At 44.0% G+C, this 20,732-nt stretch overlaps 1 protein-coding gene across 2 annotated transcripts in view; it reads right to left on the reverse strand.

The window, feature by feature from the left end:
* The window catches only part of ELF1 (E74 like ETS transcription factor 1), a 116,822-nt gene that overhangs the window by 75,480 nt on the left and 20,610 nt on the right, over positions 1-20,732 (reverse strand). The window contains exon 2 of one of the 2 annotated variants that reach the window (XM_050948714.1): positions 13,976-14,021. The exons of the other annotated variant lie outside the window; for it this stretch is intronic. The gene's annotated coding sequence lies outside the window, so the exon portion shown is untranslated. The remainder of the gene's footprint in view (positions 1-13,975; positions 14,022-20,732) is intronic. 2 annotated transcript variants of the gene reach the window in all.

The raw sequence follows: 20,732 nt of genomic DNA on the forward strand, positions 1-20,732 counted from the left end.
CACAACTTCCTCCCCTCAAACACTGATGAGGTCCAGCAACTCGCCTTTGCTCCATGCTGGGGATCGTTTGCCACGTGGAGGCATGGTCACCTGGAAAGATTCACTGATTGCACTCCACACCTGGCTGAGCAAACAGGAAGGGGATTTTTAAAATTCCCGGGGCATTTAAAGGGCGGGTCTGACGGTTGGTCACCTGAGGACAGAGCAGTAGAGTTCGAACTGATGAGCAGAGTGGCTGAACAGGCATTCTGGGATACCTCCGAATACCTCTGGAGGCCAATAACAGCGCTTTTGGTGGCCACAGTGGCAGAGCAGCACTGCATCAGCACCGCTATAGTCATTATTCCCCAGGTCAAGGTGGAGTACAACCAGTGCTGTAGCCAGGGAGATACAGCGCTGTATGTGCCTTGCAAGTGTGGATGGTGAGTGAGTTGCAGCGCTGTAAAGCCATCACCAGCGCTGCAACTCTCCAATGTAGCCAAGCCCACAGTCACATAACCAAAACACTATGCGCCTAATCCGAAATCCACTGACGTCCATGAAACTTTAGCCTGGTCCTCGCTACAAAGTTAGGTCAACACAAGGCAGCTTACACCGACTTAACTGTTCTTGTGTCTCACTTAAATGTGGCTCCTGCCAATATAAGTGCCTCGCAGCAGCAACTTAATAACACCACCTCCCCAAGTGGCCTAGAGTCATGGTCAATGTAGTTCGGTTGACACAGTGAGTGTAGACACTGCGTAACCTAGATCGACCATTACTGGCCTCCAGAAGCTGTGCCACAACACACTACACTGAGCTCTCTGTTCACCACTGTGAACTCTGCTGCCCAGGTCACACAGACTAGAAGCCCTCCTCCCCTTTAAAGCCCTGCAAATTTTTTAAATTGTTTTTCCTGATTGCCCAGCTTGGTGAGCAAACCTAGCAGCTCTCCAGTACGTTGTTGAGTGCAACTACTCAGCTGACCATGCCAACTATGCTCTCCAGATGCGCTCCTGCCTAGAGCACACAGGAGACATTGGATCTCCTGGGCCTGTGGGGAGAAGATGCTACACAGGCTCAGCTCTGAACCAGATGTAGAAACATGGACATCTCTTCAAGCAGGTTGCTTGGGCGATGCAGAAGTGCTATGACAGGGACCAGCAGCAGTGCCACATGAAAGCAAAGGAGTTGCAGGAAGCACAAGAATGCCAAGGAGGCCAACAATTGATCCACAGTCACAGATCTGCCACTTTTACAAAGAGCTGTGTGTCATCCTCAGTGTAGACCCTATCACCAAGCTCAATAGCATCATGGATACTACCAAGGAGATCAAGTCACAGGACCCTACGGTAATCAGTGAGGAGGAGTATGGGAAACAGGCAACCATGGGATCCAGCTGTGCAACAAGCCAAGATCTGTTTTTGACTCCACCTCAGTCCAGCCAGTACTGCAAGTTGAGCACAGGAGAGCCCAATGCAGGGGAAGGAACCTCCAGTAAGTATGCAGTTTATTTTGAAATTACAGGGATGTCACCCCAAAGTAGCAGGATACATATGTTGATTTACTCATCTTGACTTGTGCTAGTAGAGGTAGTAGAACAGGGGTTTTCAAACTGGGGGTCGGGACCCCTCAGGGGGTCATGAGGCTATTACATGGGGGTCAGGAGCTATCAGCCTCCAACCCAAATCCTACTTTGCCTCCAGCTTTATAATGGTGTTAAATATATAAAAAAGTGATTTTAATTTATATGGGGGGGAGTTGCACTCAGAAGCTTGCTATGTGAAAGGGGTCACCAGGACAAAAGTTTGAGAACCACTGTAGTAGAACAACCAAGAGAGAGAAAGTTGCCATCTGCTTTTTTAGTGTCCTCCAGGGTTAGACAGTGGAAGCCATGGGAATCATTTTATATATGTGTACCAGGATGTCCTGTTAATCCTCAACAGAGATCTCGATAAAACTTTCAAAGAGGTAGTCTGCAATCCTCTGCTGAAGGTTTCTGGGGAGGGCTGCCTTATTTCTTCTGTCACAGTAGGACAGTTTCCCAGACCATTCAGCTATAACGTCAGCAGGCTCCACTTCAGTACAGAGGCTAGCAGCATACAGACCTGGGGCAGCATTGGGATGCCAGTACAAGTTGTGCTCTCAATGTCTCTGTTACCCTCAGGAGTAAAATATCAGCTAAAATCACCACCACCTGTAGAAAACGGTGCCGGTATTCAGTTCTACAACTAGAAACATGAAACTGAGCTACTTCTTCCTCATTTCCTCAACCCTGGGAGTGCTACACTCACCATAGCTGGTGCTGTGACTGGTGCTATACTCAATCAATCCCAAGCAAAAAGAAAGAATGTAGTACTTATAACTTGTGTGGAGCAAAGGGAATAAATTCACTTAGCACCTTCAGTTTCGATTTCCATCGTGAATACACTGACAATGGTACCTCTGTGTGTTATATCTGCAGCTGCTGCCATTGCAGCCTACAGGGTTTCCCCCTCTACACATGTGGAATGCCTGAGCCAAATATGAAGCAGAAAAAGACGGTTACTCACCTTTGTAATTGTTGTTCTTCGAGATGTGTTGCTCATATCCATTCCAGTTAGGTGTGTGCGCCGCGCATGCACATTCGTCGGAAAACTTTTACCCTAGCAACTCAGTGGGCCGGCAGGTCGCCCCCTAGAGTGGCGCCGTCATGGTGCTCGATATATACCCCTGCTGGCCCACCCGCTCCTCAGTTCCTTCTTGCCGGCTACTCGGACAGTGGGGAAGGAGGGCGGGTGTGGAATGGATATGAGCAACACATCTCGAAGAACAACAGTTACAAAGGTGAGTAACCGTCTTTTCTTCTTCGAGTGATTGCTCATATCCATTCCAGTTAGGTGAATCCCAAGCCTTACGTAGGCGGTGGGGTCGGAGTGAAATGTGGCAGAATGAAAACTGCTGAGCCAGAGGCTACAGCATCTCTTGACTGTTGAGCCAGGGCATACTGCGAAGCAAAGGTATGGACCAAGGACCAATGGAGCTGCGCAACAGATCTCGTGGGTAGGAACACGAGCCAGCAAGGCGGCAGATGAAGCCTGAGCTCTGGTAGAATGCATGGATGTGGCTTGGGGAAATATGAGCCAAATCATAACAAGTGCGGATGTACGCCATCACCCAAGATGAGATCCTCTGAGAGGAAAACAAGCAAGCCTTCCCTTTGGTCTGCTACCGTGACAGAGCTGGGGCACCTTACAAAATGGTTCTGTCAGCGCAATATAAATGCGAGCACTCTACAGATGTCCAGGGAGTGCAATTGTTGCGCCCATTGCGTTGAGCTGTGGGTAACATGAAAGGCCGAAACCACCTTAGGGAGGAAAGCCAGGTGTGGTCATAACTGCACCTTGTCTTTGGCGGAACCACCGTAAGAGCTCTGAGCTCGGAGGCTCGTCTGGCCGATGTAACAGCTATGAGGAAAGTTGTTGTCCAAGACAGGTATAGCAGAGGGCCGGTCGCGAACGGCTCGAATGGGGGAGACATAAGTTAGTTAAAACTAGGTTGAGGTCCCAGGTTGGGGCTGGGCGGCACATCCGAGGGTGCAAGCGCTCCAAGCCCTTGAGGGACCTCAAACCCATAGAGTGTGAGAACACGGAACGTCCACCTTAGCCTGGCTGGAAGGTAGAGATGGCTGCCAAGTGTACCCTCAGCGATGATACCGCCAGGTCCTGCCGCTGAAGGCCAGAGGCAGGCCAAATAGAGGGAATCGAGACCTCAGTAGGAGCAAGATCGAGCGTATTGCACCTGTAGAAGAAACGCGTCCACTCGACCAGGCACGTTGACCAGGTGGAAGGCTTCCTGCCACCCCAGCTCAGTTACGCAGCAGCCACACCGTGAGGCGAAGAGGCTGCAGGTCCGGGTGACGAAGCCTGTCGTGGCCCTGAGTGATGAGGTCTGGGTGGGGTGGCAGGGTAATTGGGTTGGTTATTGACAGGCCGAGCAACGTGGTATATCAGTGCTGCCTGGACCACACTGGAGTGATCATGATGATGCGCGCTCTGCCCCTGCGGAGTTTTGAGTAGGACCTAATGAACCAGTGGGAACAGTGGGAAGGCATAAAGGAGTTGGCCTTTCCACGGCATCAGGAATGCGTCCAAGATCGATCCCTAGGAGAGACCTTGGAAGGAGCAGAACATCTGGCATTTTCTGCTCTCGCGGTGAGCGAACAGGTCTATGTGAGGAAAAATTTCCACTTCTGGACAGCAGAATGCCTCACATGGGGCAGAGTGACCACTCATAAGACAGGAAAGACCTGCTGAGTCAAAGCGCCAAGGCGTTCCGAACGCCTGGGAGAAAGGATGTCATCAGCTCCATCAAGTGGGCCATGCAAAAGTCCCAGAAATGGATGGCCTCCTGACAAAAGGGGGGGAGGACCATGTCCCTCCCTGGTTATTTATGAAGCACATGGCCGTTGCGTTGGCTGTAAACACCGAGATACCACGGCCTCGCAGCTGCCGCTGGAACCCCTGGCACGCCAGGCGGACTACTCTCATTTTTGGGGCATTGATGTGGAATGCCAGCTCCCGAGAAGACCAAGGCCTTAAGCTTGGAGGTGACCATGAGCACTCGATCAGAGAGATGACACATCCGTCGTCAGGGGCAGTGAGGGCTGGGGTGGATGGAACCGCATCCCTGCCCACACCAGGGAGGGAGTTAGCCACCACTCTAGGGAGTCTAAGGTGCTCGAGGGAACGGTGACTACCATGACCATTGGTTCCCTGTCCAGGCGGTACGGCGAGGTGAGCCGGACTTGGAGAGGACGGAGGCGGAGCTTGGCGTGTTTGGTTACAAACTTGCGGGCAGCCATGGACCCAGGAGATGAGACAAGTGCGAGCCGAGGTCGTTGGGAAAGTCTGCAGACCTCGGATGATTTTTGCCATCGCCTAAAACCGCGGCTGTGGTAAGCAGGCTCCGGCTAGATCGGAGACCAGGATAGCCCCTAGGAAGTCCAACCTCTGCGTGGGAACCAGAGTGGATTGCTCTATAGTAATCATCAGGCCTGAATAAGACCGTGACGATGACCACGTGCTGAGTGGTTTGTGTCTTGGAGTCTCCTTGGATAAGCGAATCGTCCAGATATGGAAAACCCATATCCGACATCAGCGAAGGTAGGCGGCGACTATGGCCATACACTTGGACAATACCCGTGGGGCTGTAGAAAGGCCAAACAGCAGGACCGTAAACCAGAAGTACTGACAGTTGGCTAGAAAGCGGAGGTATCTCCTGTGCGGAGGGAAGATGGCGATGTGAAAGTACACGTCCTTCATATCGAGGGCGGCATAGCAGTCCCCAGGAGGCAAGGATGGGATAATGGTTCCCAGGGATACCATGCGGAACTCCAACCTTATCCTAAACTGGTTGAGACCGCGCAGGACTAGGAAGGTCTGAGACCTCCGTTCGAGTGGGGGACTAGGGCATAACGGGAGTAAAACCCCTTGCCCCTTTCGTCCGTCGGCGTCTGCACCTCTTGTACGAGGAAATGCTTGTGAGAGGGGTCCCTGAAGGGGGGACAGGGTTGGAACAAATTAGAGGTGGTATCCATGCTCCACCATGCGCAGGACCCAGCGATCTGAAATTAACTGGGGCCACACCAGGAGAAAGCGGAATTGGGATCCCGGCCTGTGACTGGCACACCGCCCTCAGGCGCACCTTGGAAGGTTTGTCTTTGGTCCCAGTGGTAATTGCGAGGGACCTTGACCTTGGCTCTTTAGGGGTCCTGACGTTTGTCTGCGACCACCTTGGCCTCGCCTTTTGCCAAAGTCCTGTTTCTGGCTAGGCACAGAGTATGGCAGCTGGGGACAGAAAGGCCTGCGTTTGGTCGCTGACATATGCATGCTGAGAGAGCGCATTAGGACCCTGTTGTCCATCAGGCTTCGCAGCCTGGGGCTGTCTTTGCCGCGAAGAGGCCTTTACCAACAAAGGGTAAGTCCTGAATGGCATACTGCAGCTCCGGCCGGAGGTTTGAAACCTGAAGCCATGAGATGCACCTCATGGCGACACCAAAAGCCAGAGTCCTGGCTGCTGAGTCTGCTGCGTCCAACGAGGCCTGGAGGGACGCTCTGGATACCTTTTTCCCCCGTCCTCCAAGACGGCAGCGAACTCTTGGCGGGAGTTTTGAGGGAGAAACTCCATAAACTAAACTACCTTCACCCAGGTGCTATAATTATAGCAGCTAAGCAAGGCTTGTTGCTTTGCTACCCAGAGCTGCAGGGCCTCTGCAGAGCACACCTGGCGGCCAAGTAGGTTCATTCGCCAAGCCTCCTTGAGTTTCGGGGCTGGCGCCCGCTGGCCATCCCAATACCTCTCCTTAACAGACTGAAAGACTAGTGAGCAGAGAGGAGAGCGGACAGACGAGTAGTCGTACCCCTTAGAGGGCACCATACCGGGTCCTCTACCTCTGGGACCTCCTCCACCTCAGGTTGTCGGGGGGCGTATCAGAATCGTGGTCCTGAGCATAAGATCTGCGCATGTGCGATGATACGGATGCGTGTCTGGATGGCCATGGAGGTACTAAAAAAAGGCATGGGAAGAGTCTCTGACTCTATCTGACCTTGCCCAACTCAGCACCGGGGACCGGCACCGGTACCTGGAACGAGATCCAGACCTGCAACCAGAACGGTGCCGGGAGGTCGACCGAGATCTCGAGGCTCGGGGAGAGGCTACGGGAATCACGGTACCTGTCTCGGTGCCGGGAGTCGGAACGGTGCCGATAGTAGCGGGTCGGCGAACGGGATACCAACCAGTGCGGCGAGTGCGACCAGTACCGATGAGGAAAACAGCACCGGGACTGCAAGTGGTGTCGGGCGTGCCGACAGGACCTGGAGCGTCTGCGGGACCGTGATCATGAATGGTGCCACTCTGCTGTGCTGACAGAGGATGGTCATATGAAGAGACTGTATTACCCGCACCGGCGGTGCCGGGGTCAGGCAGCATCGACTCTGTCATGGCAATGAGATCCCTCGCCGTTGGTAATGTCTCCGGCGTGGAGGAAACAGCAGGCTCAACCACAGTGCATACTGGGGAGCTGTCAGGCACCGGATTCGACGGCCCTCGTGGGACCGGGATCGACGGTACCGAGGTCGTCGGTGCCTCAGCAGGTGTCGGTGCCAGGCGATCCGACTTAGACGAGCTCTCTGGCTGCGGTGCCATTGGCACGGAAGCAGCAGGAGCAGGGGGCTCAACCACGGCGCGTGCCGGGGAGCTGTCAGGCACCAGCGGGAATTGTAGGCGTTCTCGACCCCGGAGGAAGGGAGCGGTGCCGAGTCGACTTCGGTGCCGGCCGGTGCCGAAAGGCCTTGGTAGTGCCGGCGGGGTCCGGTGCCGAGGAGGCGCTTCTGCCAGCCGCTTGATCATCGCTCGGTGCCAAAGGTGGAGGGGTAAGTGAAAGTCCAGCTCCTTCTTGTTCTTGGCTTAAAAGCCTTGCAAATGGGGCACTTAGCTGTCAAGTGTGATTCCCTGAGGCACTTCAAACAGGAGTCGTGTGGATCTCCCGTCGGCATCGGCTTCTGGCATGCCGAGCCCATTTTAAAACCCGGTGAGCCGTGCATGGGCTCCGGCATGGGTGCAGGGAAGGGGCTACTTCCTGAACCCCGCTAACTATTACTAAACTAACTATGTTAGCAAAGAAAAAACGTATAACTATACAAATATATATATAAAAGGATTATAACATAACTATATACGAGAACTTCGAGTAACTAGGGAAGTGGAGGTCAGCTAAGCCGCGCTCCACTGTTCCAACGACCGACACGGGCGGTAAGAAGGAACTGAGGAGCGGGTGGGCCAGCAGGGGTATATATCGAGCACCATGACGGCGCCACTCTAGGGGGCGACCTGCCGGCCCACTGAGTTGCTAGGGTAAAAGTTTTCCGACGAATGTGCACGCGCGGCGCACACACCTAACTGGAATGGATATGAGCAATCACTCGAAGAAGAAGAAGAGGACTCAGGATAACATGTTCCAGGAGATTCTGCAAGCCAGTGCTGCATCAGAGAATGAGCACAGGGCCTAGAGGGTCACCACTGTAGACACTGGAGAAAGATAGAGTGAAGAGGAGAAAGGTGCAGGAAAAGGAGAGCGATGTTCTGTAGGAGATGTTTGCACTTCTCAGGCAGCAAACCCCTTGATGCAGACTCTGGTGGACCTGTAGGTTCAACAATCCCATGCTCACTTCCCCCTAGAGCCCATTGAAAACTCAATATCAGGACCTCCCTATAGTCGCCCCCCCACCCCCAAACATTTCATGGGGCATCAGGGGTCAGTGTACTGCCCTTACCACTCCACCCCAGGGAACATTAAAGACAAACACAGCTTCACATACACTGACCTATGAAAGTCATGGTTGATGTATGTGTAACCTGAAATGAATATGACTGTTCTTTCTCTTTCATAAGTTCTGTTCGCTTAATTTATTAAGTTTGATTAAGTTTTCCATATTTTTTATGAATTGTCTGGTTCATGTCATAGAATAAAATTCTATTTTTTGAACATAAGTCATCTTTATTAATTCACAACATATGCTGGCTGGTGCTGAGCAGTTCTGAAAGCAAACAATTAATACAGAGCTGTGTAGGTTCCATGCTTCTGTTAGAGATGGTCGACAGTGAGGGGGCCACATGGGTTTGTAGGATTTTGAAAAGAAGACACGAACATTATTGGATGCAGATGAAATTATGAGATGGAAAACACTGCATCATGGGAAGTTGACCCCATGCACCCAGTCACTCCTGTGTGACTCGCATCAGTCCCATCAGGCATTGCAAAATCTTTCCAAGAGACACTGTGATGGATAGTGATGAGTTGCACAGTGGGATACTACTCACAGTGCACTGTGCTCTGCATCAATACAAGCTGATGGATGATTTAGTTGGGAATTGGTCCTGATTTGAGCAGGGGGTTGGACTAGATGACCTACTGAGGTCCCTTCCAACCCTGCGATTCTATGATTCTAAGCACTCCTGGTGAGTATGCACACTGCCAACGCAAGGAGCCAAGTATACACAAGCACGAGCAATGAATTAACTGCGGCAGTTGTATGTAAGTGTAGCTTAGGTCCACATAAGTTTGTAGTGTAGACAAGGCTTTTGTGTTTATTTCAATGGTCTTTCGCCTCTTTGCTGTTATAAACATTGAGTGCTTCGTGACCTGTCATTACCATTCATGGAAAAATGTTTCACAGTTGTTTCTTTTGTGATACTGGGTGGAAAACAGGCGGTTCCTAAAGCTCAAGGATGTATCTGAATCAGTTACAACCTTAACAATGCATGAAAATTGTATTAACACACACAGCAGTTCCCACTTTATAAGCCCAACCGCATGCAATTAGTCCCAAGAAAAGGGAGAAAAACAGGATACCAATAAACTTATTTCTAACATTCAAAACTACAGGCTAATTTACCAGGGTAGCAAGTAAAAACAGAACTTTATATACAATAAACTAATGAAAAATGAATAACCACTTACTAATTCTTATCTAAAATTGAACTATACATGAATAAACACTCTCTCAGTCTCCCTGGAAATCCTCTTCTGCTGTGTCTCAATAACTCAAACTCCTTGATGAGCTTTTCAGAAGATTTGCTTAGCCAACTTACACCCTAGAAATATATTTTCACTGGTGACTTTGCAGGAAGACCTGAGCAACCTGGGACTCCACACCTTTGCTAGAGTCCTACTAGGCCCTCCAACTTCCTCCCACATGAAATCCCACCCCACTGACTGGCAGCATAACCTCTCTGTTCAGGTTTTATGTGCTAAAGATGGCTCAACCCACTTGGAACAGGAAAAGCTGCATTATGTATTACCTAAAGTTTCCAAGTGGTTTTCAAAGGTAGCCTTAAGTAGAGCAAATTATTTTTGTCTAGTCTGGAGGTGACAAAGTTGTGGATAACTGTCGAAAGTTAATAGCCACTTGCCCAGCCTTTACCCCCTCCTTGGAGTGAGGAGGGGGGAAAGACACTATAGGGCATTGTCACCTGGGATTTAGGAAACAAGAAGCCACAACCATCCTGGCTGAAGTCAGGCAAATGCACAGATGGCAATGACACCACTCTCCAGGCCTTTTCAATGTTTCCTTCTACCAATAGGCATCACTTCTGTCTTACCAGGATTGAGCCAGACTCAGTTCACTGTATGCAGAACTATATCTCAGTCAGAAAAAGTAGTGAGAATGTAATATCCGAGTGTGATGAAAAGGAAACACTGAGCTGAGAGACAAAGCAACCAAAATGCCTTATGATCACTTCAAGTGTCTTTAGGCACTGTACACATGGAGCAGGTGCTAACAATATGGAAGACTGTAGAAACTCACATGTAAGAAGAACAAGCAATTGCCCTCAGCTATTCTGTGTCTACCAGTGAGGAAAAGGGGAACCAACTTGAGGAACTAGGCTCACCCTCACAAGATTTCTGAATTACTTCAGGATAAATAGTTACAATAGCAGCAGATCTAACAGCTGTAACCTGAGTGGCCTTTTCTTTGTCCATAACTAAAGAAGCTTGAACACCACTGACATCAATAGTATCTGTTCCACAACCTGGTTTGAAACCAGGCTGCGTTGCCAGGGTCTATAGGCTCACTTTAGTGCAGAGAGGAGGACAGAAATCGGTCACGTTATTCTGTTTTATCAAAAATGTAACATTTTATTTAAAACTCTATAAAAAAAATGGACTGAATCCCTTGGCATAATATTCAGCTAACAACTACATACGCTAAAGGATTCCAGGCAGCATGGACACAGGTCATAAAAAGTTCCTGCTGGCACCAGGTAATCAAACCTTCCACGAGTATCTTTCCATTAATGGCAGTCTTTGTTAATCTGAATATTTAATATTAGGCAGGATTCCCTTCCAGAGTATTAACAATAAGGAATTAAACCTCGTTTATGTTATAACCTTTTTCTGACTTTAATTCCTTCACTTCCTTTTGCTGCAATCTGTTGAAAAGGCTGAGAGGTGGTGGGTAAAGGGGTTGAGGTAACCTCAATGCAACACATAAGTGTTGATTTACAAGTTAAATGGTTATCTGACTTTGCAGATCTGTACTTTACTCTATCTGTACTTTGATAGAGTTTCAGAGTAGAAGCTGTGTTAGTCTGTATCCGCAAAAAGAACAGGAGTACTTGTGGCACCATAGAGACCAACACATTTATTTGAGTATAAACTTTCGTGGGCTATAGCCCACTTCATTCGATGCATAGAATGGAACATATAGTAAGAAGATATATATACACATGTTAAGTATCCTCACACCTTCTTGTCAACTGTCTGGAATGGGCCATCTTGATTAGCACTACAAACGTTTTTTTCACCTGCATCTGATGAAGTGGGTTGTAGCCCACGAAAGCTTATGCTTAAATAATTTGTTAGTCTCTAAAGTGCCACAAGTACTCCTATTCTTTTTGATAGAGTTGTTCAGTTGGCAATTATGGGCCAGATGACCTAGTCTGAAATCTCTGAGTTAGAAGTATGAAATAGAAGGGGCAAATTTTCAAAAGCTCAGAAGTGACTTAGGGACGTACGTATCCAAGTCACTTCTGAAAATGGGACTTGAGCTCCTAAGTCCTTTCCATCCATGAAATGTGCACCACTTTAATTAAACCAATATAGTTAAACCATACACACACACACACAAATGTGAACGCATTTATGCCAATATAAAAGTGCTTATTCCATATGGGGCAGGGAATAAGTGATACCAGTAAAATTATTTCATTAACAAAACAAAAAAAAATCACACTAAGGAACATAATTATGATGGTACCAATTCTGTATATCAGGCCTTAGGCACTATTGAAAATTTAACCCACAACTATGCTGTCTCCAATAGTTTTCCTGACCTCTCCATACGATTCTCTGTTTCAGCGGTCACTGACTGGTACTCTCAGTCCCTCTCAGAATATCTCTGGGTTTATCCTGGTCTCTCCTCTCATCCTCATAACCACTGAATCTTCATTATTCTTAGACTATGCTTCACAGGAACTTGCCTCCATTTTATTATATATAACTGGTACGGAGAAGGAAAATACGGCACTCCTATTTACCCTTCTTATAATACAAGGACAGACATTGATTTTAATTGAAAGTCAACAAATTTAAAACTGACCAAAAAAAAATAATAATTCAGCCTATAAGGAACTGGTGGAACTCATTGGCACAGATACATTAGAGACCAAGAGCTTAGGAAAGTATTAGTGACATCTACATGGGTAACTGGAGCTTAAGAATAGCCATACTGGGTCAGATCAATGGTCCATCTAGCCCAGTATCCTGTCTTCCAACAGTGGCCAATGCCAGTAAATGAACAGAACAGGGCGATCATCAAGTTATCCATCCCCTGTTTTCCAATCCCAGCATTTGGCAACCAAAGACTTAGGGACAACAATGGGGTTGCATCCTTGACCAGCTTAGCTAATAGCTGTTGAGGAACCTATCCTTCATCAACTTATCTAATTGTTTTTTGAACCAAGTTACAGTTTTGGCCTTCACAACATCCCCTGACAACGAGTTCCACAGATTGACTATGCGTCATATGAAGAAGTACTTCCTTTTGTTTGTTTTAAACCTGCTGCCTATTAATTTCATTGGGTGATCGTATATATGATTTTAAAAAGAAAACAAGTTTGGAATGGATATAAACCATCATGCTTTATGACACAAGCCAAACTCTCAGAGAATGAATTTCAAACAAGCTTCTCAGACAGATAGGCAGGATTCCCCCCCCCCTCAATAATTGCCCACTTGGGGACTCTTGCATTCTCCTCAGAAACAGTTGGTATTGCCTACTGCCAAGGCAAGACAGATGGAGTCTGATCTGGAATGAAAATTTTTCCAATTACATAGGATAAAATACATATTCCAGTTCAGCAGGCCACAAGGTTTTGCACTCAAATCCTTCGCCTCAGCAGAAGACGGAGCAGGCAAGTCTTTAGTAATAATTATATAAAGAGAGGAAAACAGATACCACTAAATTATTTCCTCCTCTAGAATATTCAGTGTACCTTATTTTATATACTGTAAACTTTTGAGACAAAGACTATCTTTGTGTATCGTACCATAGTGAGTAAAATGTTGAGCATACAGTCAGCATAACACAAATAAAGAAAGTACATTGCAAGCGTTCTTAATATTAAGAGTTAATTGACTTTTTAAAATCTGGCTAAACAAAATCTAGTGACAAGAATTGATTTATTGAACGTGAGTTGTTAAAATCTCAGAACTAGTTTAAGAATTAATGTAAACCAAATGCTTTAATTTTTTGGAATACAAAAGGAGTAAATACATTCTCATTTATTTAATACAATAAAGGCACTTGCAAATAGTTTTGGTATCTAATGGCATATGTTTTAACTAGGAAGATTAAATACTGATATGCTGTTAAGAAATCAGGCCCTCATACTACAAGAAGCAACATGCAGGCAGATGGTTGGAGCCATGTCAAATCACACTGCCTTCAATGGCAAAAGGTATGCCAGGGGGGTTTGAAGAACTGGAGCCTGAGATAAGTAACTCATTAGTAAAAAGTATCATCTGATAAATAGAGTTAAGGGGAAATTTTGTTTCCTAAAATAACAAGATACATAAAACAGTGATCCTTTCTGAATAGAGTGTTATATTTTAAACTTAAAAGGGAGTAAATCGTAGATCAGAATCAGGAGCTGGGATAGGACAGTGTTAGTTATTCTGGTCAGGTAAAAACCTCCACAAGTTACTGGTAGCCAGTCATCACCAAATTCTGGTAAAACTGCCAACTGGCCCATACAGTTACCAGGCACACAAACTCGTAAAACAAAAATTTTACCACCTGTAGGCAACTATAGAAATCTACCTCCAGTGATCAAATCAAAAGGTTCTCATTCAGAGCAATCTTTGTTGCTCAGGCCTCAGTAATTCTAGAACAGCCACAGCTTAACAGAAGGGGGAATAATTATTTAAAACTGGAACTAAGCCTAGGTTCCATACCTCCAAGCTCAATAATCATCCATTCTATGTATGAAGAAAGACAGGTCTGTAAAAAAAAATAATAAACTTATTTTAGTGGTTTGCATCTTAATGGCCTTTTCTTCCTGCTATCTCAATTTCTTTTCTCCTTTTATTGTTTTGCTGATGTATTCTAACTGATTACCAAGTACATGCTGTTGAACAAAATAAATTATTCTTAGGAGTTAAGCATTTTATTCTGCAATGTACATTCACATTAACATTATGTACGCAGATCCACTGTAAATACAGTATCATGCATTCAAGCTTTTGTTTTCATTTACACCAGTTAAAAAAAATAGGTATAAACTATTTTGAGCAAAAGTTGTATAATTCCCACATTAACAAAACCCTGTCCTTTTCACCAACCTCGTCCCTGACTCCCAACCATGCTACTTACATCTTGATATTTTGTAGGCCTGTGACACACTTTCATCCACCGTAGAGTTCCCCAAGAGACCTCTGCAGGTCTCAGAAATGTAAATGATCTTACCTTTGCTGAGACCCTAGGGACTGATACCACAACAGTGCAGCCTATGGAATATTCCTCTTGTTTGCCTCTCATTTGCTGTCATTTGTGAGCAATATGAATAGTCTCAATCTTACTCTGCAGCAGACTGCTATTACTTAGCTAGACCTGAAATTCCAGTTCTTTTACATTGCTATCTACTTTCCTTCATTAGTTTGCCAGTCCTACCCTAGTATCAGATTACGTGGAGCCAATATTTATAGCACCTTGCAAAACAGTCATACATATCACATACCTACAGCTGCCTGTACCTGCTGCCCTCATATTTAACCCTTTTTAGCACTAAAGCAAACTGTTTAATGCTCAAAATTTGTCATTTTTTAAAAACTGGCCACAGGTGATATTTTTTCTCTTGCCTGTCAGCTGAAAGAGTGTGCCCAAATACCTCCAGAAAGTGATATGGACAATTGTTAATATAACTTCAAATAATTTTATAATCCTGTAATTTAATCTTATGAACCTCCTATGTAGTGCAACGTATGTCATATACAAAGATGCTGAAATGCCCATAACAATGAATTTATTCAGACTGCAAGAAACAACAAGGCTTATTGTACTGCAATAAAACAAGAATTTTATACAAACACCTTTACCCTGCTATTTTTAATATTTAGCATCTCAGAAAATATCCTTTATGGAAACTTAAAATACAGTATTTTGAATTTAAGATAATCAGTTCTACAGTTTAACTAATCAACCCCCACTTCTTCCCTCTGACTCCACTGCTGTCAAGTTAGAGAAGGAGCTAGCCAAATCTTTTTAAACACATGACTGGCACAGTTATTACAGATGGAATTTCTGGCCCACAACTGTTTCAAGGCTGTTCCTCTGCCTTAAACACATGGGACTGCCTTAGGCTCTCTCTTGCTTGCCTGCCTGTGATAATTCTTAACCCATCTTTCCTTTCTGGAGAGGACTCCATTAATTCTGTTTCATCCAGAGTCTGTCTTACATATTTACTTCCATTAAATATGAAGCAACATGTTAAAAACAAACCAATAAACAAAAAAAAATATAAAACCAGGTAATTTCTCACTCAGATGCCATAATGTGGCCTAGGCGTTATACATACCACATATGTGAAACTTCAATCATGACGCTGGGCTTTTTGGGCAAGGCAAGGCATGCTGTGCATTCCTATATTAGAGGTCCCAATCTATATGTCTATAATGTGCCTCAGAAATGAAAGAATGAGAAAGATATGTATATAATGTATAAATACTTCTTATGAATCAGATCGGTACAGTGTGCTTTTAGCAGCAGCGAATGGATTAACTTCAGTGAAATGGACAATATACGATAAATATGACCCTGCCATTTACATGTAACTGTGTTGGTCCTAGGATATTAGATAGACAAGGCGAAGTAATATCTTTTACATCACTCACTTTGTTTCCCTGCCATTTATCATCATTCAGCTGGGCCAACTCAAACAGTACAAATGAAATGCATAAGGGGAAAGTTCTATCCATTTGTTTCTTTAAGCTGAGTTCACTAAATTCAACCCTTCAGACAAGAATCACAGACCAACTAAATCACTTTTCTTTTAGAAAGTATTTGCTGTTTTTGCTTTAAGAAATATCACAAATTTAACCACGAAAAAGGACAGCTTCAACATTTATCACAGTGTCCTTATTAAGTGGCTTTGGCTCAACAGGGATTTGATCCTGCCATGAGCTGAGCACTCTGGCCCTGATCCAGCAAAACACCTAAACATGTGTTTAACTTTAAATTAACATTGTAGTTAACAATGAGATACAGCTGATTTTTAACTTGAACATATTAACAGGACTGTCCAGTAATTCGGTGGGAATAATACATTTCCTCTTCTAAACTATTACTCAGCTAAAACTCCTGTCTTTTCACAGATGTATCTGAAGCTTTATTCATTTAACCTTATTTGCTCTAACAAGTCTCACTTAAGTTTTTTCATAGAGGTTGTGACTGAAGTACTCAATATTCTTCGGTATACACTGGTCCTCTTATTTTACCACAGGAATTCAAACAGTTGAAGCTCCTCAAAATAAGCAGGAAAGGATTTGCCTTCCCTGTTTTGAAACAGATGTAGTAGGATCTCTATTTGCTGCTCTGTAAATAAGGTTCTTAAAATGCTTCTGTGCCTCTGTTTTGCCTAACTATTTTCAGATATTATGAGTCTCCACTGGAATTAAATATTTGGGGTCAGATTCTTTTGAAATATTTTTGGAAGGTGACCTATCTAGATGAGTGGACAATGCTAGATAGTATTGTGGAATCCAAATAGTTTTAGGGTTTTAAAGATCCAGCACCATACCATTCCTGCTAGGGTTTTTAATTAGGACAGGGGCAAGGGAAGAGAGATGAAAGGCTCAGCCAATCATCTCTTTGGAAAAGATGATCAAACAACATACCATATGAAATTCACCAGGATTATACACAAAACATTTATACTGCTGCAAAATAACAATGGGAGAAGCTCATTACTTTCATGAGAAGAAATACTTATCTACAAAAGCCTGTAGAAACAAGAATGAAAGGTAACATAGGGAGAGGCACACAGTACTGAACGGTACCAGCAACAATGAAGGTTGATATGAAACATTGGTAGATAAGGGAGTGGGAGATTTCAGTCTGACTTCATGAATGCCCTCCTTCTGGGAAAATATTTAGCAATGTCTTCTGAAGACGTTCATTAACTTTAATTTAGTGTACAGTAAAGATGTTTAATGATGCATATTTTTAACAAAATACATAAAACTCCTTTTATCATCTAAAAGTGAAATACCTGTAATTTCAAAGAAATTAGTATTTCAGAGGACATAAAGAAAACGTAAAGAGTAGAAAAAAAGTAAAACAGAAGACAACATGCTGAATCAGTAATCTTTTTGCTCTAAGGTGGTGTCTACTGTCTGTCCGTTCCCCTCCTCCCCCATGCAGTGCTTAAAGTGGTCTGAAAAAAGTGAAGCGCCTATAATAATCTGGAAGCAGATTTGGTAAGAGTGCTTGAAGTTTTCCCTTCAGCTAACCAGCTCAATTTTCTATTTTTTTCCCAGGTCTGTGATCCTTGCAACAACTTTGCCACTCCCCTCCGTCTGCCCCCTATACACACCTTTTAATCATTGTTCCCACCCCATCTGCTTTTTAAAAAAAAAGAAATTTGAGATGGCTGTGTGTTCATTTTTTTGAGGGTGGGAGGGGAGGTGGTGGGAAATAATCTTGTTCCTTGCTGTCACTCAGGCCCCAAGTGCATCAAGTGCTTTCCTATTTCAGGTTGCTTTCCTAAATCAAGACCTACATTCATAACTTTGTAAGTTTATAAACTGAGTTTTATTACTGGTTCCAAGACCTGGCTATTAGACCACAAAGCTTATCATCTTTCTTGGATTAGGTATGGTTACTGTATTATTTGAAAGAGTTATTTTTTATGAAAATGATGTAGTAAGAAAGTTGGACTTAATAGGTGGCTATATCTGTACATTTCAGTTATAATGTTATGTAATTGTTCTGAACTTTTATACACCGTATATAGTTGTTCATAAGCCAAATATTTTTGGTAAAAAAAAAAAAAAGACGCATCGAAGAGCAGGGGACGGCTTATAAATGGGTCTACACCAAAATTTGATGATTTTAAACTCTATGGAATCACTGAATTGAATAGCTAATACATTGTCATTTTGTTTATTTGGAGCGTCTGCAGGCATGGAGCCCCTCAGCTCCCTGTGGCTGCAGTTCACCGTTCCCAGCCAATGGGAGCTGCAGGAAGCCCGCAGCTCCCATTGGCTGTGAACAGTGAACCAAAGAAAACGTCCCGACCCACCAGGGGTTTACTCTGACGGCTGGGAGCCAAAGTTTGCCAATCCCTGAAATACCGAGTTGGCTTATGAAAGGATCATACAGTTTTTGCTATTTTTACCTAACCATCTTAGGGGGTTGGCTTATAAACAAACAGGCTAATGAACAAGAATATACGGTACCTTCTGCATCGATAACTTGTACTTGTGTTCCTCCTCATCCAGGGAGAGGGTAAGGAGTAAGAAAATAGATCAGACATGCTCAGTTAGATGTGGATTAGGTTAACAATCTGTCCTTCCCTGTTGGGGGAAGAAAGCAGATTCGCTCAACAAACAGGTTTGTTCTGAATTGAGGGAATGTTTCTCAATTGGTAACTGGAACCTGAACTTGAAGCTGGAAACTGAATTTAGAAAACAATAAAAAAAGACAGGTGTGGCCCTGGTTAAGAAAGATAAGCACTATGCATCCAGAGAGACTTTAAATAAATAAATGGGTCTTGCTACAACTTGCAGGTAGTACAGAGATTGCTTTCTAGCAAGACAGCCAAACTTTACCAAACTGAGGGATGGCAGAAAAAAAAAATTGTAGATAAGCTATCCTACTAATCCTGTCTATCTTAGGGTATGGCTACACTTGAAACTTCAAAGCACTGCCCAAGTGCGAGTGTGGTCGTAGCGCCAGCCAGCGCTGCACGTACTCCACATCCTCATGGGTTTTAGCTTGCAGTGCTGGGAGCCGCGCTCCCAGCGCTGCGGCACTGCTTACACTGGCACTTTGCAGCGCTGTATCTTGCAGAGCTCAGAGGGGTGTTTTTTTCACACCCATGAGCGAGAAAGTTGCAGCGCTGTAAAGCGCCAGTGTAGCCAAGGCCTCAGGCAATTATAATGCTCCTGTCACCACAGTATCCAGGACCAGATACAGAAGAGTCTCATTAAAATTGTCTGTAAAGAACCTTGCTCTTCATCATTCCTGTGTTCAGACACTAGGGCTAGCAATTAATCACATGCAATTAATGCAAAGCAAAGCAACTAGATTAAAAATATAGTTGTGATTAATTGCAGTTTTAATTGCACTGTTAAACAAGAACAGAATACCAATTTAAATTTATTATAAATATTTTTGGATAGTTTTCTACATTTTCAAATATATTGATTTCAATTACAATACAGAATACTAAGTGAACAGTGCTCACTTTATATTATTTTTATTACAAATATTTGCACTGTAAAAAAGATAAAGAAATAGTATTTTTCAATTCACCTCATACAAGTTCACTCAGTCCTACTTCTTGTTCAGCCGATTGCTAAGAAAAACAAGTTTGTTTACATTTATGGGTGATATTGCTGTTGGCTTCTTATTTACAATGTCACCTGAAAGTAAGAACACGTGTTTGCATAGCACTGTTGTAACTGGCATTGCAAGGTATTTACATGTCACATATCCTAAACATTTGTACGTCCCTTCAATGTCTTCAACCTGTAGGCCCTAAAGTTTTACACTGTTATGTTTCTGAGTTATGTTAAAAAAAATCGACGTTTTTAAGTTGTACTTTCATGATAAAGAGACTGCACTACAGTACTTGTATGAGGTGAATTGAAAAATATTATTTCTTTATCTTTTTTATAGTTCAAATATTTGTAATAAATAATAATATAAAGTGAGCACTGTTCACTTTTTATCCTGTGTTACAGTTTAAATCTATATATTTGAAAATGAAGAAAAACATCCACAAATATTTTTAATAAATGTAAATTGGTATTCTATTATTGTTTACCGGTGCAATTAAAACTGCGATTAATTGCAACTTTTTTAAATCTTGTGATTAATTGCGATTTTTTAAAAAATCTTTTGACAACCCTATCAGACACTATTTTTCCGCCTTCTTCCTTTTCTTGCTTTTTTCTTTGAAATCAACTTGCTTTTTAATTAAGATAACTGAATTTGAATTTAGGTCTTGTCTAGACTAGGATTTGGAAGTTGTTAGCTATTATTTGTTGAACCTGACAAGATTAAACACGTTAAAGGTACACTACTTTGTCTATACTGGGCTATTAATGTGTCTGCTAACCCTGGCCTAGACGAGATCATAGGACACTTTAATTGGAGTAAAACATTCTCAGGCATCCCTAAGTGAAAGAGATATGTTTTTGGTTAAAAGAAACCATATGCTTCTCCTTTGAATAGTCGGGTTCACTGTTCCCACTACAGGTGTTTTTCCCTCTGCTGTGCAGATTTAAACTTTAAGTACAATTTTCTAAAGTGACTTAGGCAGCTAATGCTTGTCTTAAAAGTTATGTCACTTTAACTATGCTGGTATAGTTAAAGAGGCAACACCCCCTAGTCTCAATACAGTTATGCAGGTATAGATTATTTTATTTTGGTGAAACAAAATAAGCTATCTGGGTATAAAGCACCTTATGTCAGTATACCTGAATCTAC

The sequence above is a fragment of the Gopherus flavomarginatus genome, chromosome 1, assembly GCF_025201925.1.
Source record: "Gopherus flavomarginatus isolate rGopFla2 chromosome 1, rGopFla2.mat.asm, whole genome shotgun sequence".
Classification (NCBI taxonomy): Eukaryota; Metazoa; Chordata; order Testudines; family Testudinidae; genus Gopherus; species Gopherus flavomarginatus.